Consider the following 27,883-nt stretch of genomic DNA (forward strand, 5'->3'; position numbering starts at 1 on the left):
CCCGGTGAATGCCTCTATAGATACTCTTCCTATTGCATGGACATTTAATTCTGTATAAACTTCAGGGAGACTAGATTTGGGTTTAGTTGTTTCATGTATTTGTTCATATATTATGTTTTATGTATCGGTTTAGTTCATATATTAAGTTTCATGTATTAATTTCACATATTAATATGTAATCGTTATACACTAATATTTTATCGAATATTTTTATACCTTTGCAACGCACGGACACATACCTAGTAAATTAATAACAATGCATATGAAAAGCTCATGGATTCCATGAAGAACTACAGTTGTATACAAAAAGTCAGTAACAATGACGGCAAGCGTGACTAGACAGAATGCCATGGTACTAGTCGTGTGGCTCAGGTGGAGTCATATGGATCCACGAGCATTCGTCTGAAGAGGCCGGGACAGGTTTCTGCGCATGCTCCACATTGCGTTGAGAACATATGCAGGGGTGTTTGGTTTTCTTTATAAAAGTTTAGTATATATCACATCAAACATTTGAATGTTAGTTGCGAGTATTAAACGTAGTATAATTATAAAACTAATTACCGAGACGAAGACTAAGCGTCGAGAAGAAATTATTAAGCCTAATTAATCCATGATTAGAAAATATTTACTGAACGAATCATGAACTAATTAGATTTAATATGTATGTCTTGTCGTTTAGTCCTAATCTGTATAATTATTAGACTATATTTAATACGTCTAACTAGTATTTAAACATTCGATGTGATAGGGACTAAAGTTTAGGAGGAATTTGTTTGGGATTATAATCTGCCCAGATTATATAATCCAACAAATTTTAAATTAAGTGTTAGTTCAAAATTTATTGGATTATACTACCTCTTTTTTTATTTGACGTTGGCTAATGCAGCTGTACATAAAAAACATCAGCTAAAAACCGAACGAAGTATAATTTAGACAGATTATAATCCTAAACAAACAACTTCATAGTCTCCATATGACCTGCCACTTCCGAGGATATCGATAAACTGATGCTTATATATGTCCAAATCCATGTCATTGTTATCTGTTTTGTCATCCTTATTAATCTTATCCACACAAATTAAATAATAATCGATCTTATTAGTACTCATTACTTTGAGTTTAACTACTACTAGCTTCCATTGTTCTATATTACTCCATAGACTGGAACAAAAACCTCGCGTTTACACGTATAGTTTTAATGAAATTGAATGAAACCTGCTAAAATAATTCATCACAATAGATTTTAACCTGTAGGGATTAATAAGACTAGACCTATATATAGGACATTTATTAAAAGCGAAACCCTAAAACTAAAACTTTACATTAACACTTAAAAATTTGTGCAACATTGATTGAAACTTTTAGCAGCAGGTTACTTCATGCATCCTAGACATTGGTGCGTCTAGATTTAAATATGGACCCTATGTTGAAAAGTAGACCCATAAAATAAAAAAAAGCCTTCTTTACATCTTGAAGTTTTCATGGAATTAACTGAAATTAGTTGGAAATGACTCGTTATAACCGAGGTCTACTTCATGTAGATGAGCCGAGAAGAAAAATCTAGCCTTTGCACTTTTAAATTTATGTGAAATTGAATAAATTTTATTACAGCTGATTCAATATAGAAGTCAGTACTTTGTGCAGACTAATACTACCACCTCCGTTCCAATTTATAATTCGTTTGACTTTTTACCCTATGTTTGATCGGTTCGTCTTATTAAAAAAATTATAATTATTATTAATTTTTGTTGTGATATTGCTTAGCATATAATATACTTTAAATGTAGCTTTGATTTTTTTGGAAAAAATTGAATAGGACGAGCCGATCAAACGTGGCATAAAAAAGTCAAACAAATTATAATTTGAAATGGAGGGAGTACTATGTAAGATCAATATGTGGGGCCTAAGGGGCTGTCTGGTTCCGTGGGACAAAACTTTAGGTAATCTCTTTTAGTCTATTTTGGGCCCTAAATTATTAAGGGAGTGTTTGATTTATAGGGATTAATTTTTAGTTACTTTATTTTATTCTATTTTAGTCACTAAATTGCTAAATATGTAAACTAAAACTCTATTTTAGTTTTGGTATTGGTAATTTAGTAACTAAAATGGAATAAATGGAAGGACTAAAAAATAGTCACTAGAAACCAAACACCCTTAAATATGGAGACTAAAGGGGAACAAATCAGATTTCATCCCCTCTTTTAGTTCTATTTTTGAAAATTTAGAGACTAAAAAAGAGAGATTAAGTTTAGTTTCATCGAACCAAACATCCTCTAAATCAGAAATCCGAAACTAAAACAAAACTTGACTCATCTGATTTTTCCATTGCTACTAGAAGATGATTAACTGAGAGTGCAGTCTACATATTTCTATTGAATAAAACCATTATCCATACCGTATACCCAGATTCAAATATGGGTAATGGGTTGCAAGCTCACTATTGAGAAAACTTATATACGGTGAAAATAGCATTTAGGTGTTACATTGTTTAGACCACTTGCATGCTGATTGGATACGATTGATATACACTGCATCTGCATATCGTCATGAGAATGAGCACTGCCACACGCCAGATCTTTACTTAACCAGATAGAACCTGTGAAATATAGCATGTGGCATATGATTGATGATCGCTTTCGTCGTCAGATCCTGCAGGAGAATCGAACGACTCATTGGGAGAGTCGTCGGAAACAAAATGATACGTATATGTTTAGAGAGAGATGGCGAGAGGACTAAGATATCTTACTCTCTGTTAGCGAAGGGGATGCAAGCTAAAGCTACAAGGTGAGTGCACCGATCTCCATATGAAACACACGCTGCATGTGCACACACACATAAACAAATTAAGGTTGAAACCATTCCAGTTTCCTAAGGAAAGTAATGGTGGGAACAAGACCGGAAGATCCTGGATCAAGAACGGAAGCAGAATCACGACATCCGGGTTCGGAGAAATGCAAACCTCCATTTCAATTAAGTAGCCATGGCGCCGCAGTGGTGATCGATCTCTGATATGTGTAGCTAGAGAACTTGCATGCCTCAAGAACATGTTTGCTGATGGTCATCTAACCATGCACTGATGCGCCACATGCATCACACTATGCAATAATCCATGCATGCACCAATCCATCGATCGAAGCATGCATGGTTAAATGACCACCAACAAAACAGGTTCGGAGCTGCATTAGCTGGCTAGCCAGCCTCATTACCAAGGAGCGAGAATGGAATGGTGGCTGGAGAGACAGGAAGCTGCTGCTGCTTAGAGACAAGAGCAAGAAAGCTGGCGTGTTGCGGTCCGCGCCGCGCCTACCTGATCCGAGGTGGAAGACGAGACGGAGGATATATGCTGCGGATGATGCCAGAGGAGCGAGGGCATATTCCCCGGGAATAAACCATTCAACAATGATAGAGGGACCGAGCTAGCTGTGTGACAGGACAACAGCGCTTGCTTCTTCAATTCTCCTGCGGATTAGATGGGCCAGCAAGCAAACATCAGTAACTCGTCTAGAAGACAAAATAAAATTCTAGCGAGTAGCAGTACTAGGGTCGACGGAGTTTTTTTTTTAATGTTGACCACGATGGAGATTTATTATAATTGGGGAATAGCAATCGGATGAAACCGGCGTTTGATCCACTGCTACGAACTAAGGTGTTGTTTGGTTCAAGAAATGTAACGCAAATGGTAATGGTAATAGTTTACGCTCGATTACTGGCGGTAACAAATTTGAATAGGCTGGTATCAATTTTTAGTGTGGTATCTGATTACGGTTGGACTAAAACAAACATGATTTAACGTTATCAGTTACCCATTGCGTTATAAATATGTGAACCAAACAGCACCTAAGATCTAAGAGACGGCGGCCTTGTCTCGTGTAGGCCAGTCGTCCTTACTGTAAATAAATGATTTGTATAGGTGGCTGGCCGGGTGTGTTTGGTTAGATATATATGGAGGGATAAAATAGGACGACCATAGTTCTAATAATATTTGGATGAGAGTCACGTAGGGGCGAGATAAACCCCGTAGTAATTTTGATGGCGGCATGATCCCAAAAAAATGAGGAGACGGTGTCGCCCCTGACTCATCCCACTTTAACCTCAAACCAAACACATTGTAACTGTTCCTAGAAATGAGATTTATAGAGGGGACTAGAAATGAGAGACGTCTCTCTATAAATATGTTTTCTGAGATGATTGGAATTTACAACATACTGTACAAATAGATTTAATAGAGTTACAGTGGCACGTAGAAAGGATAGTTGTCTCTATAAAAACAATTTGCACTCTCCGGCCGCCTTTGGTACATTTCTTTATATGATTTGGGGAAGGATTTAGGGTTCAAAACCCTAATTTGTCTCGATGTTCAGGACCTGTGCTTTGGGGCTTTGGATCTCCATCCTGAGCCCCTTGTAAGGTTCTGGAAGGTTGGAATTTAGGGTTGTCCTCAGTTCCTTTTGATGATTTGGGATTAAGGGTTAGGGTTACCTAACTGAAGGTCCTCTATGTTGTTTCCCTTTCTAATGATTTGGGGATTGGGGTAGGATTTAACACCCCTAACCCCCCTCCCCCGAGTGATCTTTTCCTTAACTTGGGAATTAGGGTTAGTTTAATCTAACTTGAGTCCCTCTACGGTCCATCTCCTTCCTCTGAGTTATTGGGGATTTAGTGTTAGGGTTACCTAACTCGAACCCCTTTCTGCTAATTCTGGGTGTTTGGGTTAGGGCTACCACTCGCTCCCCTACTGCTCTTCTTCTACCTCTTTAAATCCCTATGTGGGTTCTTAATTATGGGTCGAGAGACATTCTTGACTCTAACTTGTTGGATTAGGGAATCTAGGGTTCTTAGGTTGGCTCCAATGCCATTAGTAAAACTCTAGAAGGCCAATCCAATCTAACCTCGATGAAGTAAAGGGTCCTAGACTAATCTAAGGGATTAATCTTGATCGTACCTTCTTGGATGAGAGCGATGGTGGTGTTGGCGAGCATCACCAAGTTGGGTGTTGGTGCTCTACCTTCTTGTGTTCCTCCTCCGGTATTGTTTTACTGCTCAGGCCGGGTCTTCTTCCTTGGGTGGTTGTGGCTGGACCGCTTCTCTCGCCTAGGAGTTTGCCGGGGTCGTTCCCTTGCTTCCTGGGGGCCATAAATGTGCAGACCCGGTCCATCACTTCACCGTGTGCCGCATCCTTCCCTTGCCATTTCTTGCTACCGGGCCGTGCGCAGGGTATCGGCTACCGCGTCCCAGTTCCAACCTCCCTCGCCGACGAGCTCGCTGTCTTCCACCACTAGTCCACCTCCGTGCCCACCCCCACGTAGCCCAACCACATGTTCGTCCACACGGTGACCTCCCACGCCACTCCTTTCCGAAGCCGTCCAGAAATCCAATGCCGCCACCAATGCCTTCTTCCGCCTAGTTTCCCCTCCATCGCATACGCGCGAACGTGAATGCCGCGTTGGAGAAGATCCACGCCGTGGAGGAGCAGTGGGCTGCAGCCGCCTTGGACCCTTGTCGATGGTGTCCGCTTGTGTGTGAGGGAGCTTGAAAGTCGCCTAGAGGGGGGGTGAATAGGGCGAAACTGAAATTTACAAAGTTAATCACAACTACAAGTCGGGTTAGCGTTAGAAATATAAGTGAGTCCGAGAGAGAGGGTGAAAAACAAATCGCAAGAAAATAAAGAGTGAGACACAAGGATTTGTTTTACCGAGGTTCGGTTCTTGCAAACCTACTCCCCGTTGAGGTGGTCACAAAGACCAGGTCTCTTTCAACCCTTTCCCTCTCTCAAACGGTCACTTAGACCGAGTGAGCTTCTCTTCTCAATCACACGGGACACTAAGTCCCCGCAAGGACCACCACACAATTGGTGTCTCTTGCCTTGGTTACAATTGAGTTTGTCACAAGAAAGAATGAGAAAGAAAAGAAGCAATCCAAGCGCAAGAGCTTAAATGAACACAAATGTCACTCTCTCTAGTCACTATTTGATTTGGAGAGATTCCGGACTTGGGAGAGGATTTGATCTCTTTGGTTGTGTCTAGAATTGAATGCTATAGCTCTTGTAAGGTGTTGGAAGGTGGAAAACTTGGATGCAATGAATGGTGGGGTGGTTGGGGTATTTATAGCCCCAACCACCAAACTAGCCGTTTGGTGGAGGCTGCTGTAGCATGGCGCACCGGACAGTCCGGTGCGCCAGCCACGTCACCCGGCTGTTAGGGTTCGACAGTAGGAGCTCTGACAGGTGGGGTCTTCTGGCTGTCCGGTGGTGCATCGGACAAGTACTGTAGACTGTCCGGTGCGCCTTCTGACGCTGCTCTGACTCTAGCGCGCACTGTAGCGCATTGAATGCGGTTACAGTCAACCGTTAGGGCTGAAGTAGTTGTTGCTCCGCTGGCACACCGGACAGTCCAGTGCGCCATCGAACACTGTCCGTTGCCTCACCAGACGGTCCGGTGAATTATAGCGGAGCGCCCTCTGATTTTCCCGAAGGTGACGAGTTTGGAGCTGAGTTCCCTGGTGCACCGGACAGTCCGGTGCGCCAGACCAGGGCACACTTCGGTTGTCTTTGGCTCTCTTTGTTTGAACCCTTTTTTGGTCATTTTATTGGTCAATTGTGAACCTTTGGCACCTGTAAAACTTATAATCTAGAGCAAACTAGTTCGTCCAATTATTTGTGTTGGGCAATTCAACCACCAAAATCAATTTGGAAAAGGTGTAAGCCTATTTCCCTTTCAATCTCCCCCTTTTTGGTGATTGATGCCAACACAAACCAAAGCAAATTGAAAGTGCAGAATTGAACTAGTTTGCATAATGTAAGTGCAAAGGTTGCTTGGAATGAAACCAATAAATATTACTTACTAGACGCGCATGGATGGCTCTTCTTCTTATTAACATTTTGGACCACGCTTGCACCACATGTTTTGTTTTGCAAAAAGTTTTGGAAATTTTTTTTCAAAGTTCTTTTGCAAATAGTCAAAGGTAAATGAATAAGATATTGAGAAGCATTTTCAAGTTTTGAAATTTTCTCCCCCTGCTTCAAATGCTTTTCCTTTGACTAAACAAAACTCCCCCTTAATGAAATCCTCCTCTTAGTGTTCAAGAGGGTTTTAGATGTTAATTTTGAAGAGGGTATACCAATTTGAAATTATATCAAAATAAGATACTAATTGAAAAACTTCTTTTAACATCAATTAAAAAACTACATTTTTGAAATTGTGGTGGTGCAGTCCTTTTGCTTTGGGCTAATACTCTCTCCCCCTTTGGCATGAATCGCCAAAAACGGATGCTTAAGTGAAATATAAGCCCTTTTAAGCTACTCTCTCCCCCTTTGGATAGAAGTATAGAAGTGAAGATTATACCAAAGTTGGAGAGTTGTGCGGAGCGATGGCAAAGGATGAATGATTCGATGGAGTGGAGTGGAAGCCTTGTCTTCGCCAAAGACTCCTTTTCCCTTTCAATCTATGACTTAGCATGAAATGGACTTGAAAGAACACATTAGTCATAGCACATGAAAGAGATGATCAAAGGTATACATATGAGCTATGTGTGCAAAACATCAATAAAAGTTTCTAGAATCAAGAATATTTAGCTCATGCCTAAGTTTGGTAAAAGTTTGTTCATCTAATGGCTTAGTAAAGATATCGGCTAATTGTTCTTTGGTGCTAACATATGCAATCTCGATATCCCCCTTTTGTTGGTGATCCCTTAGAAAATGATACTGAATGACTATGTGTTTAGTGCGGCTATGCTCAACGGGATTATCCGCCATGCGGATAGCACTCTCATTATCACATAGAAGAGGAACTTTGGTTAATTTGTAACCATAGTCCCTGAGGGTTTGCCTCATCCAAAGCAATTGCGCGCAGCAATGGCCTGCGGCAATATACTCGGCTTCGGCGGTTGAAAGAGCCACAGAGTTTTGCTTCTTTGAAGCCCAAGACACCAGAGATCTTCCCAAGAACTGGCAAGTCCCTGATGTGCTCTTTCTATTAATTTTGCACCCTGCCCAATCAGCATCGGAATAACTAATTAAACCAAATGTGGATCCCTTGGGGTACCAAAGGCCAAACTTAGGAGTAAAAACTAAATATCTCAAGATTTGTTTTACGGCCCTAAGGTGAGCTTCCTTAGGATCGGCTTGGAATCTTGCACACATGCATACGGAAAGCATAATATCCGGTCGTGAAGCACATAAATAGAGTAAAGAACCTATCATCGACCGGTATACCTTTTGATCTACGGATTTACCTCCCGTGTCGAGGTCGAGCTGCCCATTGGTTCCCATGGGTGTCTTGATGGGCTTGGCGTCCTTCATCCCAAACTTGGTTAGAATGTCTTGAATGTACTTCGTTTAGCTAATGAAGGTGCCCTCTTGGAGTTGCTTGACTTGGAATCCTAGAAAATACTTCAACTACCCCATCATAGACATCTCGAATTTTTGAGTCATGATCCTACTAAACTCTTCACATGTAGATTCATTAGTAGACCCAAATATAATATCATCAACATAAATTTGGCATACAAACAAATCATTTGCAAGTGTTTTGGTAAAGAGTGTAGGATCGACTTTTCCGACTTTAAAGCCATTAGCAATAAGAAAATCTCTTAGGCATTCATACCATGCTCTTGGGGCTTGCTTGAGCCCATAAAGCGCCTTAGAGAGTCTATAAACATGATTAGGATACTCACTGTCTTCAAAGCCGGGAGGTTGCTCAACATAGACCTCTTCCTTGATAGGTCCGTTGAGGAAGGCACTTTTCACGTCCATTTGATAAAGCTTAAAGCCATGGTAAGTAGCATAGGCAAGTAAAATGCAAATTGACTCAAGCCTAGCTACGGGTGCATAGGTTTCACCGAAATCCAAATCTTTGACTTGTGAATATCCCTTGGCCACAAGTCGGGCTTTGTTCCTTGTCACCACACCATGCTCATCTTGCTTGTTGCGGAAGACCCACTTGGTTCCTACAACATTTTGGTTAGGACGTGGAACTAAATGCCATACCTCATTCCTCGTGAAGTTGTTGAGCTCCTCTTGCATTGCCATCACCCAATCCGAATCTTGAAGTGCTTCCTCTACCCTGTGTGGCTCAATAGAGGAAACAAAAGAGTAATGCTCACAAAAATGTGCAACACGAGATCTAGTGGTTACCCCCTTATGAATGTCGCCGAGGATGGTGTTCACGAGGTGATCTCGTTGGATTGCTTGGTGGACTCTTGGGTGTGGCAGCCTTGTAGCTTGCTCATCCTCCTTGTCTTGATCAAATGCATCTCCCCCTTGATTGTTGTCGTCTTCTTGAGGTGGCTCATCTTCTTGATCTTCTTCTTCATCATCTTGAGCCTCATCCTCATCTTGAGTTGGTGGAGATGCTTGCATGGAGGAGGATGGTTGATCTTGTGCTTGAATGGGCTCTTCGGATTCCTTAGGACACACATCCCCAATGGACATGTTCCTTAGCGCGACGCACGGAGCCTCTTCATCATCTAATTCATCAAGATCAACTTGCTCCACTTGGGAGCCGTTAGTCTCATCAAACACAATGTCACAAGAAACTTCAACTAGTCCAGTGGACTTGTTAAAGACTCTATATGCCCTTGTGTTTGAATCATATCCTAGTAAAAAGCCTTCTACAGCCTTAGGAGCAAATTTGGATTTTCTACCTCTTTTAACAAGAATGAAGCATTTGCTACCAAAGACTCTAAAATATGAAACATTTGGCTTTTTACTGGTGAGGAGTTCATATGATGTCTTCTTGAGGATTCGGTGTAGATACAACCGGTTGATGGCGTAGCAGGCGGTGTTGACCGCCTCGGCCTAAAACCGATCCGAAGTCTTGTACTCATCAAGCATGGTTCTTGCTATATCCAATAGAGTTCTATTCTTCCTCTCCACTACACCATTTTGTTGTGGCATGTAGGGAGAAGAGAACTCATGCTTGATGCCCTCCTCCTCAAGGAAGCCTTCGATTTGCAAATTCTTGAACTCCGTTCCATTATCGCTTCTAATTTTCTTGATCCTCAAGCCGAACTCATTTTGAGCCTGTCTCAAGAATCCCTTTAAGGTCTCTTGGGTTTGAGATTTTTCCTGTAAAAAGAATACCCAAGTGAAGCGAGAATAGTCATCCACAATAACTAGACAGTACTTACTCCCGCCGATGCTTATGTAAGCGATCGGGCCGAATAGGTCCATGTGGAGGAGCTCGAGTGGCCTATCAGTCGTCAAGATGTTCTTATGTGGATGATGAACACCAACTTGCTTCCCTACTTGGCATGCGCTACAAATCCTGTCTTTCTCAAAATGCACATTTGTTAGTCCCAAAATGTGCTCTCCCTTTAGAAGCTTGTGAAGATTCTTCATCCCAACATGGGCTAGTCGGCGATGCTAGAGCCAACCCATGTTAGTTTTAGCAATTAAGCAGGTATCGAGTTCAGCTCTATTGAAATCAACTAAGTATAGTTGACCCTCTAATACTCCCTCAAAGGCTACTGAATCATCACTTCTTCTAAAGACAGTAACACCTGTATCCGTGAAAAGACAGTTGTAACCCATTTTACATAATTGAGAAACGGAAAGCAAGTTGTAATCTAAAGAATCTACAAGAAAAACATTGGAAATAGAGTGGTCAGGTGATATAGCAATTTTACCCAATCCTTTGACCAAACCTTGATTTCCATCCCCGAATGTGATAGCTCGTTGGGGATCTTGGATTTTCTCGTAGGAGGAGAACATTCTTTTCTCCCCAGTCATGTGGTTTGTGCCCCCGCTATCGATGATCCAACTTGAGCCCCCGGATGCATAAACCTACAAAACAAGTTTAGTTTTTGATTTTAGGTACCAAACAGTTTTGGGTCCTTTGACATTAGATACAAGAACTTTGGGTACCCAAACACAAGTCTTTGATCCCTTGTGTTTGTCCCCAACATACTTGGCAACTACCTTGCCGGATTTGTTAGTCAAAACATAAGATGCATCAAAGGTTTTAAATGAAATACTAGGTTCATTTGATTCACTAGGAGTTCTCTTCTTAGGCAATTTAGCATGGGTTGATTGCCTAGAACTAGATGTCTCACCCTTATACATAAAAGCATGATTAGGGCCAGAGTGAGACTTCCTAGAGTGAATTCTCCTAATCTTATGCTCGGGATAACCGGTAGGGTACAAAATGTAACCCTCGTTATCCTGAGGCATGGGAGCCTTGCCCTTAACAAAGTTAGATAATTTTTTAGGAGGGGCATTGAGTTTGACATTGTCTCCCCTTTGGAAGCCAATGCCATCCTTGATGCCAGGGCGTCTCCCACTATAAAGCATACTACGAGCAAATTTAAATTTTTCATTATCTAGTTCATGCTCGGCAATTTTAGCATCTAATTTTGCTATATGATCATTTTAGCATCAATGTCAACATCTCTACATCTAGTGCAAATAGAAACATGCTCAATGGTGGACGTAGAGGGTTTGCAAGTTTTTAGTTCAACAATCTTAGCATGTAAAATGTCATTTTCACTTCTAAGATCGGAAATGGAGGCATTGCAAACATCTAAATCTTTAGCCTTAGCAATCAATTTTTCATTTTCAATCCTAAGGCTAGCAAGAGAGGCATTCAATTTTTCAATCTTAGCAATAGAAATAGCATGATCATTTTTTAGATTGACATATGAATCATCACAAACATTTGAATCAACCTTAGCAATTAATCTAGCATTTTCATTTCTAAGGTTGGCAATAACATCATGGCAAGTGCTTAGCTCACTAGTTAATTTTTCACATTTTTCCATCTCTAGAGCATAAGCATTCTTAACCTTAACATGCTTCTTATTTTCCTTAATTAGGAAGTCCTCTTGGCTATCCAAGAGATCATCCTTATCATGAATAGTGCTAATCAATTCATTTAACTTCTCCTTTTGTTGCATGTTAAGGTTGGCAAAAAGAGTAAATAAATCATCCTCATTATCACTAGAATTAGCCTCATCACTAGAGGTGGCATATTTAGTGGAGGATCTAGATTTAACCTTTTTCTTTTTGCCGTCCTTTGCCATGAGGCACTTGTGGCCGACGTTGGGGAAGAGGAGTCCCTTGTTGACGGCGATGTTGGCGGCGTCCTCGTCGGAGGAGGAGTCGGTGGAGCTCTCATCGGAGTCCCACTCCCAGCAAACATGGGCATCATCGCCCTTCTTCTTGTGGTACCTCTTCTTTTCCTTTCTTCTCCCCTTCTTGTCGTCGCCCCTGTCACTGTCACTAGAAATAGGACATTTTGCTATAAAGTGACCGGGCTTATCACACTTGTAGCAAACCTTCTTAGAGCGGGGCTTGTAATCCTTCCCCCTCATTTGCTTGAGGATTTGTCGAAAGCTTTTGATGATTAAAGCCATCTCCTCATTGTCGAGCTTTGAGGCATCGATGGGGAGCCTACTTGATGTAGACTCTTCCTTCTTCTCCTCTGTTGCCTTGAATGCGACGGGTTGTGCCTCGGGCGTGGAGGAGGTGCCTTGCTCGATGATTTTCTTTGAGCCTTTAATCATTAGCTCAAAGCTCACAAATTTTCCTATCACTTCTTCAGGAGACATTAGCTTGTATCTAGGATCACCTCGAATTAATTGAACTTGCGTAGGGTTAAGAAAAACGAGGGATCTTAGAATAACCTAGACCATCTCGTGGTCATCCCATTTGGTGCTCCCAAGGTTGTGCACTTGATTCACCAAGGTCTTCAAGCGGTTGTACATGGCTTGCGGATCCTCTCCTTGGTGAAGCATGAAGCGACCGAGCTCCCCCTCGATCATCTCCCGCTTGGTGATCTTGGTCATCTCGTCTCCTTCTTGCGCGGTCTTGAGCACGTCCCAAATTTCCTTTGCGCTCTTCAACCCTTGCACCTTATTATACTCCTCTCGATTTAGAGAGGCGAGGAGTATAGTAGTGGCTTGGGAGTTGAAGTGATGAATTTGGGCCACTTCGTCCGAATTGTAGTCCTCATCCCCTACGGATGGTACCTGTACACCAAACTCAACAACGTTCCAAATGCTAGTGTGGAGTGAGATTAGATGATGCCTCATTTTGTCACTCCACATATTATAATCTTCACCGTCAAAAACTGGTGGTTTGCCTAGTGGAACGGAAAGTAAAGGAGTACGCTTTGAAATACGAGGGTAGCGTAGGGGAATCTTACTATACTTCTTGTGCTCATGGCGCTTAGAAGTTATGGACGGCGCGTCGGAGCTGGAGGTGGATGGCGATGAAGAATCGGTCTCGTAGTAGACCACTTTTCTCATCTTCTTTTTCTTATCGCCACTCTGATGCGACTTGAGGGAAGAGGATTCCTTCTCTTTCCCTTTGTTGTGGGACTCTCCCGATGGAGCCTTCCCGTGGCTTGTAGCGGGCTTGTCGCCGGTCACCATCTCCTTCTTGGCGTGATCTCCCGACATCACTTCGAGCGGTTAGGCTCTAATGAAGCACCAGGCTCTGATACCAATTGAAAGTCGCCTAGAGGGGGGGTGAATAGGGCGAAACTGAAATTTACAAAGTTAATCACAACTACAAGTCGGGTTAGCGTTAGAAATATAAGCGAGTCCGAGAGAGAGGGTGAAAAACAAATCGCAAGCAAATAAAGAGTGAGACACAAGGATTTGTTTTACTGAGGTTCGATTCTTGCAAACCTACTCCCCGTTGAGGTGGTCACAAAGACCGGGTCTCTTTCAACCCTTTCCCTCTCTCAAACGGTCACTTAGACCGAGTGAGCTTCTCTTCTCAATCACACGGGACACTAAGTCCCTGCAAGGACCACCACAAAATTGGTGTCTCTTGCCTTAGTTACAATTGAGTTTGTCACAAGAAAGAATGAGAAAGAAAAGAAGCAATCCAAGCGCAAGAGCTCAAATGAACACAAATGTCGCTCTCTCTAGTCACTATTTGATTTGGAGAGATTCCGGACTTGGGAGAGGATTTGATCTCTTTGGTTGTGTCTAGAATTGAATGCTATAGCTCTTGTAAGGTGTTGGAAGGTGGAAAACTTGGATGCTATGAATGGTGGGGTGGTTGGGGTATTTATAGCCCCAACCACCAAACTAGCCGTTTGGTGGAGGCTGCTGTCGCATGGTGCACCAGACAGTCTGGTGCGCCACCGGACATTGTCCGGTGCGCCAGCCACGTCACCCGGCCGTTAGGGTTCGACCGTAGGAGCTCTGACAGGTGGGGTCTTCTGGCTGTCCGGTGGTGCACCGGACAAGTACTGTAGACTGTCCGGTGCGCCTTCTGACGCTGCTCTGACTCTGGCGCGCACTGTAGCGCATTGAATGCGGTTGCAGTCGACCGTTGGGGCTGAAGTAGCCGTTGCTCCGCTGGCACACCGGACAGTCCGGTGCGCCACCGGACACGGTCCGGTGAATTATAGCGGAGCGCCCTCTAATTTTCTCGAAGGTGACGAGTTTGGAGCTGAGTTCCCTGGTGCACCGGACACTGTCCGGTGCGCCAGACCAGGGCACACTTCGGTTGTCTTTGGCTCTCTTTGTTTGAACCCCTTTTTGGTCATTTTATTGGTCAATTGTGAACCTTTGGCACCTGTAAAACTTATAATCTAGAGCAAACTAGTTAGTCCAATTATTTGTGTTGGGCAATTCAACCACCAAAATCAATTTGAAAAAAGTGTAAGCCTATTTCCCTTTCAGAGCTGTCGCTCGTGTCACCATGGGGAAACACTGCCCCATTCCTGACGAACTATTCGTCGAAGTTCTCGGATCACCGCCAAACCGCCTCCCGCCAGGATTGTTGGTCTCCACGACGTGATCTCCGGTAAGTGTGGAGAACCTTTGTTTTGATTCGCTATCCGCTCTGCGTAGCGCTTGCCATAGGAGGGTAGCATGCACTGGTACTCGGTTGGCGGAGCACCTGCTCACTCACCGCCGCTTGGGTGCTGCCAGAGGTAGAAGATGATCTGGGCATCGTCACCCAACTCGAACTGTGGTAGGAGAATGACGACCAGCCATTGATCGACCAATGGACGGGCAGATTAGATCCTAGATGTAGAGTCCCTCGCGTGTGATCAGGACCCTCCGATCGGGATCTAGTGGCCGGAATCAAGGCGCGCTTCAATAAAACCCAGGCTATTGATCCGTAAATGGATGGTGGTGATCCCGTACCGGTTCAGTTTTAGGCGATCTAATCTAGACCATAGACTTTAGATCATGCGGCTCAGATGCGATCTTACCCCTTCGCGGGTCTGAATTGCGTAAGAGTCCCCGGATTTAATGAGAATCAACCCGTAGTCCAAGCTATAACGATTTGAGTCTTGGATTTGTTCGCACAGAGGCCCCTACACTTTCCAGAATTCATGCGCCCAGTCCAGAAGATTAGAAAAATCAGGAAATAAATTTAGAAATAGATTTTTAATGTAGAAATAAATGCTGAAATTGGTTTAATTCATATAAAATTCATATTAAGTCCAAATGAGTCCATTTCAGTTTCTATAATTTTATAATATTATTGTTTATCAAATAGTGCTACTGATTTTACATGAAAGCCACTTTAAAATTTATTTCCTAATTAAACCCATATCAAATACATAAAACCTTAGGAAATTCATAACTTCTCCGTTTTAACTCCGATTTGATCCGTTCAAGTTGTGTTAGTCTCGTATAAATATTTACTATGCAATAACAACACTTATTGTATCATGTCTCATTATTTATAATTGGATCTTTATTTAATTTATGTTGGTTAGTCTTGTTAATCTGCTTATCAATGCAATAGAAAATGATCTATGATCAATTTATAACTTAGATTCAAGTTGAGATAATTATTTAGAGAATAACCTCTCATATGATATATATTAACTAATTTATAATATAATTTAATATTTTAATCACACAGATCTTCTATACCTCCATAATCGTAACTTCGATCTTAGTAATTCTCGATCCCCGATCTCGTAGCAACGTGTAGATCACTATTATTCAGTTTGTTCTTATGTTTGGTGTGATGTTAATTTTATACATGTCATGTTTGTTTGTATTGCTACGATTAGCAGTGAGGTCGCGAGGATCTGAAGAATCACCCTGGTAACTGGAATCTCAAGTGCCAGGCAAGTTGTGCCCTTGATCACTTTTTACCTAATAATGTTCTTTAATATCACTTATTCATGCATAGGTTTAATTTTGATGGGACCCAATAGGTCACCCTATTTTGTTTATCGTGTTTACCTTGTTTACCCCTGAATCATTTGGGTAGTTATGTTATTGCATTATTTGGTTTTGGGTTAATATTTCATTATATCCATGTTCCAATTGTTCTATTATTTTATTTATGTTCATATCAAGATCATTATTATCTTTAATTGGAACATGGAGCTTAACTTGAGAAACACGTGCCACCACAAGGGAGGAATGGGACCCCTTGGCTAACTAATTAGGAAAGCTAGTGGAAGACTACCTTACCCGAAAGGGGCAAGGGCAGTAGGGGAGTTGCATGCAAGGAGGTTCTCGGGTTGACTTTGCTGCGATGGCGGTCAGACGAGGGATTATTGCAAGTGCTCTTCCCATAAACTGTAGCGGGTTTTCGGAAGCTAGTGGAACTTTGTAAAGGCCTCGTAGTGGATCCCTAGCCATTCACCTCAGTAGTGTCTAAGGGCCTTGCAAACCCTGGTGACATGGGAAACATGACTTGTGGGTAAAGGGTACAACCTCTACAGAGTATAAAACCGGTATACTAGCCGAGCTCACGGTCAAGAGCAGCTCAGGACTCTCGCATGATTAATTTATGGAACTTAAATTCAATTTGTCATATGCATTGCATGGGATTCGTTATTAATTTTGTTCTATTATTTATTATGGTTTGGTATTTACTTACACTTAGTAACTGCTAATAAAATTTTGACCAACTTTAAAAGCAATGCTCAGCTTTAACCATTCTTTTTGTAAGCCTTACACTTTACATGATCTCCCATCTTTGGTGAGTTCATGTCACATTATTCCCCACAACTTGTTGAGCGATGAACATGTGTGAGCTCACCCTTACTGTCTCACACACCCCACAGGAGAAGATCAGGTGGTTCAAGAGGAGCCACATATCGAGGAGTTCGTTTCGATCTAGGTGGTGTCTTCCAGTTGACTTTCTGGCGCCAAGGATGGATTTTAGATCCTTTTATATTTATAATTTATTTTGTAAGACTTCTGCTATGTAATAAGTACTCTGATTATATTGTGACATTTATCTCTATACACTCTGTTATTATATATGTTGTCTTCTTTGGCGCATGTATGAGATGCACCCGGCTTTGTCCCTTAAAACCGGGTGTGATAGCCCGTTTCTTGGCACTAAACCATGCTTACTAGCCCGCTTCGCCCGTTTTTGGCCCGCTTTTTCCATGCTAAATGGGCCGGTCCGACTCGTTTAGGCCCGCTGCGGGCCAGGCTCGGACAGAAAAACGAGCCTGCGGGCTCAGACGACACGGTCCGATTTTCTAACCGTGCCTGACAAGCCGGACCAAAACAGGCTGGACTTCACCGGGCCCGGGCCGGGCCGAGCCTGACGACCCGTTTGGCCATCTCTAGTCCTGCGCTCCCCTCCTTCCCCATCTTCCTCATTTATTTATATGTTTCCTGGTCCGTCGGTTCATCTTCACCACCGGTGCATTTGTGTGTCTCGTGTCTAACAGGCCGGTGCTGGAGAACACGACGATAACTGCGTCAGTCTTCCTCGTCGAGCACAACGCTGGCGGCGGCTGCGGCCACCTGCAGCCTGCCGCGGTGCAGCGCCAGGCTGAGGTTGTGGCTGGCAACCCATGCAGCGAGCTCACCTGCAAGAACAATTACGACGCCACCTGGTCCCTGCCCAAGAAGCCCTCGTGGACCGGCGACGCGGTGGGCGCTGGCCTGATCATGGAGGGGCAGCGCGTGCTGCTGCCATGACGCAGGCGTTGGCGCCCGCGGGGAATGCACAGGGCAGCAGGGTGCACTCAGGGCCGTTCCTGAATTTTTGGGGGCCTGGGGCAAAATCCAATATGAAGGCCCATCCACAGTGTATATACACTATATATAATTATAAACACAAATTATTGAACATTCAATAGAAAAAAACTTATATGTCATGACTTAAAGTTTATAAGATAACAAATATAAATTAGAGCCATAACACTTACTTGTCACATGTCACCTGATATCATGCTAGAAATTTCTTTTACCATTTTATGATACAAAGTCATCGATTATACCATTAAAATCAATCTCATCCAACAGCTTTTTCTCAATGCACAGAATTACCAAACCATTTAATTTATCTTGAGTCATTATTGATCTCAAATAGTTCTTCAATAGAGATGCCAAGCAAACAGGCGAACGCGGCTGGCAGTGGTTGAGTCCTCACAGCTCACGATCGCTCCAACTTCCTGGTTTGCTAGTTCCTGCAGGGTCTGTGGAATAGAGATATGGGGGCCACTGTTTTTTGGTGGGATGGGGACCCAATAGCTATGGGGGGCCGGTGCGGTGGCACCCCTAGCACCCCCTCAGAGCCGGCCCTAGGTGCACTGCTCGTTCGTTTTGAGGTGCGCTGCATTCGCTTCTCAGCGACAAACCCGCGTCTGTTTTAACTTTTAAAAGTATCAGACTGACTCCCGCGTGCATGCAGAACGAGAGGCTGCGGGCGGGCCTGGAGGAGGCCCGGCGCCGGCACATCTTGGCCGTGGTGTCGACCATGGAGCGCGCCGCCACGTGGTGCCTGCGGGCGGCGGAGGCCGACCTTGAGCGCGCGCTGGAGCGCAATGCGGAGCTCGGCGATAGGGTCCATCAGATGGGCGCAGAGGGCCAGACGTGGCAGGGCATCGCCAATGGCCACGAGGCTATCGCCGCGGGTCTGCGCAGGGACGGATCCAGCGATGGGGCAGGCGGGGCTCGAGCCCCCCCTAATGCTTTGGATTCTATGGAGCCCCACTACATCCTCCCCTAATCTAAAATGTATACAATATAATATAGAATGAGCTTTTATATTGCAGCAATTTAGTTCAGTCACTCATATACTTTTTTCTGGCTCCATCTCTGAGTCCGCGCACCACCATCGAGCAGCTCCTCCCGACGCTGTGCGCGGGCGTGAGAGCGGGAGCAGCGGACGAGGGCCAGGATGAGGTCGAGGACACACGGTCGTGCTACTTCTAGCCAGAGCAGGGAGGTGCCGACGACAAGGTCTGTGGCACGAGGGCGTGTGGTCCGGCGGATGTGTGCGTGCTGCTGCTGCCGTGCCGGCATTTGTGCCTTTGCGGTGGGTGCGAGGCGGCTATCGAGGCATGCCCCGTGTGCGCAGCCACCAAGAACGACTCACTCCACGTCCTCTTTTGCTGACCTCACCTCGTCGGCACGACAACCTATAGATTCGTTTGGATTGGTTTGCTCGTGCTTTCCACCTTTTTCTCTTCTTTTCATGGGAGACTCCATCTAGGCTTCTCAAGTTGTTTCAGTGGTGTTGGATGTGATTAGTGGAGTCATCGAACTTGATGAGGAACTGATTCGAGCAATTTGCTTCGTTGAGGCAATCCAAATATTCATTGATATCATTTGGCACCTGCATCTTCTATTTATACGTATGTACGTCCATTTATACGTAACGTCCAGATGTGCAGGTCAGGTCACTTGACCTAACATTTTTTCTCTCCTGCACAATGCTGCAAGGAACTTAAAACGCAAGCAAGGGGAAACACACTTCATTTTCGCTTTTAACAACCCATCACTAATTAGTTGCAGTTAGGGGTGGTAATGGGCTATAAACTTTACACTGCAAATTTTAAGGATCGAATCGGATTAGAGTTGGGTTCTATTCTTATTCATTTTTGAACTAATATTATTTAAGGACCTTAACTTTTGTGAAGAGGCATTTGGATCGTGATCCATTACCACCCCTAGTTGCACTGATGACAATGGAATGCACGACGACTTGGTAAACTTTGGTTCATACAAGGTAGGCAGGTAGCACAACGACACACCCTATCTTCAAAATCCAATAACTTTACTTGTGTAGGCATTTGGTAGTTACAAATGTATTTGATGGTTCCAGTTACAAATGTTGGCACAAAAAGGTCATGCTACATTATTAACATTATGCATATTGCATAGGGGAGGTGAAAGCTCTCTTGTGGGTTTTGGTGGTTAGGATGATAACCCAATTAAAAGACTAACAAGTGTGCTAAGTGTTGAACAGATGCTTAATGCAAAGCTAACAGGGCTCAACACAAGTGAACAAGTGTGATGGTCCAAAGACTGGATTATCTATAGATAATGGACATCACAAGTAAGATGGACATTGCTTAGGTGAGACTCGGTGTGCGTAACTCAGAGACAACCGATCAGGCCAAGGATGGAGGCAAGAAGAGCTTTGAGGTACCGAGTGCACGGGAGAAGGTCAAGGAGACCAAGAACCCAAAGCCAGGGGTGAAGAAGAAGACTTGCAAAGTCAAGGTTGATCGAGTTAAGAAGAGTTATGACACATCAAGGATCACTACATAAGGACATGACTTACAACCAATGAGATAACATCTACAATTATGTGGTATAAGTCATAAGGATCAAGATCAAGCTTAAGAAGTGAACAAGGTCATGAGAAGGAGGAGCAGTGTCAAAGCCAGAACTGGAAGCAGCCCAAAAGAGCTAAGTTCACCTTGATCTTTAGTTTGGGTTGTTCCTATGTTTGGATATATTCTATGTGACCTTTGCAGGATGTTGGAGCTCAGATATGTCAATCTAGATCAAGTCAAGTTGACTTGATAGTTTAGATGTCCAACACATGTCATTGCAATATGTGCTAAGTGGTTAAGACATGCAAGTCAAAGAATCAAGGTATGTCTCTAGCCCTAGTGAATTGTTTTTGGAGCTAACATATTTCTCTAAGTGCCAGGGACCAATTTGAGTCAAATCCAAAAGAGCAAAGGAAGTCTAGCTGAAAAGCCAGTAGAGTACTTGCTGCAGATGCACCGGACTGTCCGGTGTGCACCAAACAGTGTCTGGTGCCCCAGCTGCTCGGCTGGCGAACTCACGGCTCTCGGGAATCGATTGGGCGCTGCGGCTAAAATACACCGGACTGTTCGGTGTACACCGGGCTATCCGGTGAGCCAATAGCGCCCGTGCCAACGGTCAGCAGCGCAATTAGCGAGTGACGCGTGGCCTAAGCCAACGGTCAGTTGGCGCACCGGACTGTCCGGTGCGCCAAGAGGTCCAAGGGGCAACGGTCGGCTTCGCCAAAAAAGGAAGGAGATCGGACACCGCACAAGCACTGTTCATGTCTGGTGGTGCACCGGACTGTCCGGTGCGCCACCCGACAGAAGGCATGAATTGCCTACCAAATGAAGCTTCAACGACTCCTAGGCCTTTTGGGACTATAAAAGGGACTCCTAAGCGCCTCCAACAAAAAAGAGCAGCCAACAAGTCCATACATCATTGGGATCAATTCTTTCTCTCCCTCTCTTGTGTATCTCTCTAGTTTGTGTAGAGGCGAAGTTATAAGCCTTTAGAGAGAGGAGAAGTGCTGCTGAGAGCTAGAGCAAAATCTTGAGCGCATTGTTACTCTGCCGGAGTGCTGTCGAGAAGATTGTAAGCAGCCACGACATCGTTGTAACTGATATCAACATAGTGGAAGGCTCTATCTGTCGCACTGATAGATCTAAGCAAATGGAGGAAGGAGTTGAAATAGACTCTAAGCCAAGGTGTGGCTAACTCCAATGAGGACTAGGCAAGCATTTCAGGCTTGACCGAACCTCGGGATAAATCCCTGTGTCTGTGTGCTCTGCTCTATGCTGTGTGCTGTTTCTCTATCTTATTTGCTTTTTATACTTGCACTTCAATACTTATATGTGGTACAAGCTATCTTCGAAGTGCAGGGTATTTTAAGACAGGAACTTCAATTCCGCTGCAACCTACTCGAAGGGTCTTTCATTCCACTACGATCTAGCCTTTGAGTAGAGTAAGAATTTCTAGTTTTTACTGTGATAATTATTATTTGCCTATTCACCCCCCTCTAGGCGACATCCAGATCCTGTTCCCGGGCATAGGGAACTTTCAATTGGTATCAGAGCTAGGCCTCTCCAGTGTGGGCTTAGCCGTCCGGAGATGACGATGTCGTCACAAGAGGTAACTCTAGAACTTATTCTAGGCAATGGTTCTAATTATAAATCTTGGTCTGTCTCTATTTATAATGCTTTCATGCATATTGATCCTGATTTGAGACAGATCTTTAGTAGAAGTATTTTTCCCTCTGATATTAGTAAAAAACCTTCTAATGCTGAACTAAGATGTCTATCTCTCAATCACCATGCTTGCAACATCTTAGTTGACTCTCTTTCTAGAGGTGCTTATTTTGCCATCATGAGTAGTGATAGTGATTTATTTGTTGATGCTCATGATCTATGGACTGGAATTAAAATAAAATATTCTAAGTCCAAATGTACTACTTCTACTCCCTATGTTGCTTGTGGTACTAACCTTTCGAAGGGAGAAGAAAAACGATGGCAACCAAACGATGAATGCACCTTACCGACAGGTTTGTCTTCCACTAGTTATGTCTTATTGCTAACAATGATAGTGGAGACAAAAGCGATGATGAAGAGGAATATGAGGATGATAGCAAGGATGAGTCTTCATCACCACAAGGTACATTTTCCTGTATTGCTTCCACTAACAATAATGACAGGGAAAATGAGACCGACGATGTGGAAGAAGAGGAGATTCGCCGGTTCTACACCCATCTCAACAAAGAAGACAAAGTGCTCTTGGTTAAGCTGTTGAGAAGGAACAAGGAACAAGGTGAGATGCTTCTCAGGCTGGAGGAGACTCTCATCAAAACCAACGACAGCCTGGAAAAGATGACCAAAGAACATGAGGAGCTAAGGTGCTCTCATGATGATTTGGTCCAATGGTATGATTCAGTTTTAATTGAGCAAAGAAATAATGATGATGCTTTATCTTGTGTTGCTCAACTTAAAATGGAAAATGCCATGCTTGAGACGCAAGTAGAATTGCTAAGTCATGATAAACTTGCTCTTACTGAAAAATATGATATATTGCCTTATTATCATGATAATCTTTTGGATAGACATATCATGCTTGATGTTGCTCATGAGGTTGCAATTGTGAACTTAAATTCATGTGAACCTCATTCTTGCACATGTGTGCATTTAGATAATATATCACCATGTGCTAACCCCTGTTGCTCAAAAGAAAGCCAATTTTTGAATGAGCATCAAGCTGCAGGATCAAAAGAAAAGTTGCTCATAAATAAAGAAAGGAACAAGAAAGTGAGAGCACCTAGAGGGGGGGTGAATAGGTGATCCTGTAAAAACTTAAACTTATAGCCACAAAAAAACTTGTTAAGTGTTAGCACAATGATTGCCAAGTGGCTAGAAAGGAGTCTCAACAAAACACAATACCACAAGAGATCAATCACAGAGATGACACAGTGGTTTATCCCGTGGTTCGGCCAAGACCAACGCTTGCCTACTCCACGTTGTGGCGTCCCAACGGACGAGGGTTGCAATCAACCCCTCTCAAGCGGTCCAAAGACCCACTTGAATACCACGGTGTTTTGCTTGCTTTTTCTCAATCCCGTTTGCGAGGAATCTCCACAACTTGGAGCCTCTCGCCCTTACAATTGAAGTTCACAAAGAAACACAGAGCAAGGGGGAATGAGCAACGCACACATGACTTCAAAAGATCAGAGCAACAACACGCACACAAGTCGCAACAAGAGCTCGCAACACAACTCAAAGAGTTCACAACTCCACAAGAGCTCTAAATGCTATCACAATGAAACGAATGCGCGAGATCGATGTCTTGGTGCTTAGGTATGTTGTAGGAATGCTTGGTGTACTCCTCCATGCGCCTAGGGGTCCCTTTTATAGCCCCAAGGCAGCTAGGAGCCGTTGAGAGCAATTCTGGAAGGCTGATCTTGCCTTCTGTCATCGGGCGCACCGAACAGTCCGGTGCACACCGGACACTGTCCGGTGCCCGATTTCCTTCCTTAAACAGCGCAGTCGATCGTTGCAGATCTAGGAGCCGTTGGCGCACCGGACATGTCCGGTGCACACCGGACAGTCCGGTGCCCCCTTCCGACCGTTGACTCGGCCACGTGTCCTGCGCAGATCGCGCGGCCGACCGTTGGCCCGGCCGACCGTTGGCTCACCGGACAGTCCGGTGCACACCGGACAGTCTGGTGAATTTTAGCCGTACGCCGTCGGCAAATTCCAGAGAGCGGCCACTTCGCCCGAGGCAACCTGGCGCACCGGACACTGTCCGGTGCACCACCGGACAGTCCGGTGCCCCAGACCGAAACAGCCTCTTGGCTGTACACAGCCAACTCTCCTCTTTTCCTCTTCTTCCTGTTTCTGATACTTAGACAAGTATATTAGTACACAAAACCAATGTACTAAGACTTAGAAACATACCTTTGCTCTTGATTTGCACTTTGTTCATCCATGGGCATAGATTCACATTTAAGCACTTGTGTTGGCACTCAATCACCAAAATACTTAGAAATGGCCCAAGGGCACATTTCCCTTTCAATCTCTCCCTTTTTGGTGATTTATGCCAACACAACATAAAGCAACTAGAACAAGTGCAATATCACTTCAAATAAAAACTCAAATTTATTTTGATTCAATTTGGCATATATGGATCATCCTTTGCCACCACTTGGTTTGTTTTTGCAAATCAAACTCAAAATCCTATCTCTAAGTCACATCCACTTGTAGAGACATAAAGAGAGGTTTTCCAAAGAAAATTGATTCAAGATTCCAAAAACTCCCCTTTTTCCCATACTCACTACTTCTCCCCACAAGAAGCCAACTTTTGACAAGAGAGACAATAAAAGAGTTTTGACAAAACAAAAAGCTCTATTCTACTATTTTCAAAATCTCTCAAGTGGTAGCTGATCCATTTATTGCTTTGGCCTTTATTTTCTCCCCCTTTGGCATCAAGCACCAAACCGGGATCAATCTTGGCCCTTTAACCCCATTGCCTCACCAAAATCTTCAATTAAGAGCAAATAGGCAATAAGAGTTTAAAGATGAACTTGGAATAAGTTACCCTCTCATCGGAGTGCAGTGGAAGTCTTTCACGGTCCAAGTCCACCTCTTTCCCTTTTCAATCCTCCTTCGAGACTAAATCATCAAACTCAAGCACATGGTTAGTCTCCAAGGGTCAAGTTGTAACACATCTCCCCCTAAACATGTGCATCACTTTGCAACGGACTTGTGAGGTCCAGGGAGTGTTTGTACAACTTGAGCACCATAATAAGCAACAAAATGCAAAAAAAAGGAACATGATCAAAGGCATAAACACATGTATGCTATAAATCAATCCAGGTTCCGCGAATCTAAGACATTTAGCTCACTACGCAGCCTGCAAAAGGTCTTCTCATCTAGAGGCTTGGTAAAGATATCGGCTAGCTGGTTCTCGGTGCTAACATGAAACACTTCGATATCTCCCTTTTGCTGGTGGTCTCTCAAAAAGTGATGCCGGATGTCAATGTGCTTTGTGCGGCTGTGCTCAACAGGATTCTCCGCCATGCGGATAGCACTCTCATTATCACATAGGAGTGGGACTTTGCTCAGATTGTAGCCAAAGTCCCGGAGGGTTTGCCTCATCCAAAGCAGTTGCGCGCAACACTGTCCTGCGGCAACGTACTCGGCCTCAGCGGTGGATAGGGCAACGGAGGTTTGTTTCTTAGAGTTCCACGACACCAGGGACCTTCCTAAGAATTGGCACGTCCCCGATGTACTCTTCCTATCGACCTTACATCCAGCATAGTCGGAATCTGAGTATCCAACCAAGTCAAAGGTAGACCCCTTTGGATACCAGAGCCCGAAGCAAGGCGTAGCGACTAAATATCTCAAAATTCGCTTCACCGCCACTAAGTGACACTCCTTAGGATCGGATTGAAATCTAGCACACATGCATACGCTAAGCATAATATCCGGTCTACTAGCACATAAATAAAGTAAAGACCCTATCATTGACCGGTATGCTTTTTGATCAACGGACTTACCTCCTTTGTTGAGGTCGGTGTGTCCGTCGGTCCCCATCGGAGTCTTTGCGGGCTTGGCGTCCTTCATCCCAAACCGCTTTAGCAGATCTTGCGTGTACTTCGTTTGGGAGATGAAGGTGCCGTCCCTGAGTTGCTTCACTTGGAACCCAAAGAAGTAGTTCAACTCGCCCATCATCGACATCTCGAATTTCTGCGTCATTACCCTGCTAAACTCTTCACAAGACTTTTGGTTAGTAGAACCAAATATTATGTCATCGACATAAATTTGGCACACAAACAAATCACCATCACATGTCTTAGTGAACAGAGTTGGATCGGCTTTCCCAACCTTGAAAGCATTAGCAAGTAAAAAGTCTCTAAGGCATTCATACCATGCTCTTGGGGCTTGCTTAAGTCCATAGAGCGCCTTAGAGAGCTTACACACGTGGTCGGGGTACCGTTCATCCTCGAAGCCAGGGGGTTGCTCCACGTACACCTCCTCCTTGATTGGCCCGTTGAGGAAAGCGCTCTTCACATCCATTTGGAACAACCTGAAAGAATGGTGAGCGGCATATGCTAGCAAGATACGAATTGATTCTAGCCTAGCCACAGGAGCAAATGTCTCCTCAAAGTCCAAACCTGCGACTTGGGCATAACCTTTTGCCACAAGTCGAGCCTTGTTCCTCGTCACCACCCCGTGCTCGTCCTGTTTGTTGCGGAACACCCACTTGGTTCCTACAACATTTTGCTTGGGACGAGGCACCAGTGTCCAAACTTCATTGCGCTTGAAGTTGTTGAGCTCCTCCTGCATGGCCAACACCCAGTCCGGATCTAGCAAGGCCTCCTCTACCCTGAAAGGCTCAATAGAAGAGACAAAAGAGTAACGCTCACAAAAATTAACTAATCGAGATCGAGTAGTTACTCCCTTGCTAATGTCACCCAAAATTTGGTCGACGGGATGATCCCTTTGAATCATCGCTCGAACTTGGGTTGGAGGTGCCGGTTGTGCTTCTTCCTCCATCACATGATCATCTTGTGCTCCCCCTTGATCACACGTCTCCTTTTGATGAACCTGTTCATCGTCTTGAGTTGGGGGATGCACCGTTGTTGAGGAAGAAGGTTGATCTCGTTCATCTTGTTCCTGTGGCCGCACTTCTCCAATCGCCATGGTTCGTATAGCGGCCGTCGGAACATCTTCTTCATCTACATCATCACAATCAACAACTTGCTCTCTTGGAGAGCCATTAGTCTCATCAAATACAACGTCGCTTGAGACTTCAACCAATCCCGATGATTTGTTGAAGACCCTATACGCCTTTGTATTTGAATCATAACCTAACAAAAACCCTTCTACAGCTTTGGGAGCAAATTTGGAGTTTCTACCCTTCTTCACTAAGATGTAGCATTTACTCCCAAATACACGAAAGTATGAAACATTGGGTTTGTTACCGGTTAGTAGCTCATATGACGTCTTCTTGAGGAGACGATGAAGGTAGACCCTGTTGATGGCATGGCAAGCCGTGTTCACGGCTTCCGACCAAAATCGCTCGGGGGTCTTGAACTCTCCAAGCATAGTCCTCGCCATATCGATTAGTGTCCTGTTCTTCCTCTCTACCACACCATTTTGCTGTGGTGTGTAGGGAGCGGAGAACTCGTGCTTGATCCCTTCCTCCTCAAGGAACTCCTCCACTTGAAGGTTCTTGAACTCGGACCCGTTGTCGCTCCTTATCTTCTTCACCTTGAGCTCAAACTCATTTTGAGCTCTCCTGAGGAAGCGCTTGAGGGTCCCTTGGGCTTCAGACTTATCCTGCAAAAAGAACACCCAAGTGAAGCGGGAAAAGTCATCAACAATAACTAGACCATACTTACTCCCTCCTATGCTCAGATAGGCGACGGGTCCGAAGAGGTCCATATGCAGCAGCTCCA

At 44.1% G+C, this 27,883-nt stretch overlaps 1 long non-coding RNA gene, 1 other non-coding gene and 1 pseudogene across 3 annotated transcripts; 1 reads left to right on the forward strand and 2 right to left on the reverse strand.

Moving 5' to 3' along the window:
• Nucleotides 1–2,308: 2,308 nt before the first annotated feature.
• On the reverse strand, nucleotides 2,309–3,312 carry LOC100274914 (MIR827HG). 2 transcript variants are annotated; one of them, NR_147617.1, is made up of 3 exons: nucleotides 2,960–3,312; nucleotides 2,747–2,816; nucleotides 2,309–2,649 (listed from the first exon to the last, which is right to left on the reverse strand). It is a non-coding gene; the product is annotated as an MIR827HG (long non-coding RNA). The 2 variants fall into 2 exon arrangements; NR_147616.1 differs by having other exon boundaries at nucleotides 2,351–3,312.
• MIR827 (microRNA MIR827) lies at nucleotides 3,045–3,166 on the reverse strand. Its single transcript, NR_121177.1, has one exon. It is a non-coding gene; the product is annotated as a microRNA MIR827 (primary transcript).
• Nucleotides 3,313–18,428: 15,116 nt separating the features above from the next.
• On the forward strand, nucleotides 18,429–19,293 carry LOC109939817 (probable BOI-related E3 ubiquitin-protein ligase 2; annotated as a pseudogene).
• Nucleotides 19,294–27,883: the final 8,590 nt, after the last annotated feature.

The sequence above is a fragment of the Zea mays genome, chromosome 5 (assembly GCF_902167145.1).
Source record: "Zea mays cultivar B73 chromosome 5, Zm-B73-REFERENCE-NAM-5.0, whole genome shotgun sequence".
NCBI classification, from domain to species: Eukaryota; Viridiplantae; Streptophyta; class Magnoliopsida; order Poales; family Poaceae; genus Zea; species Zea mays.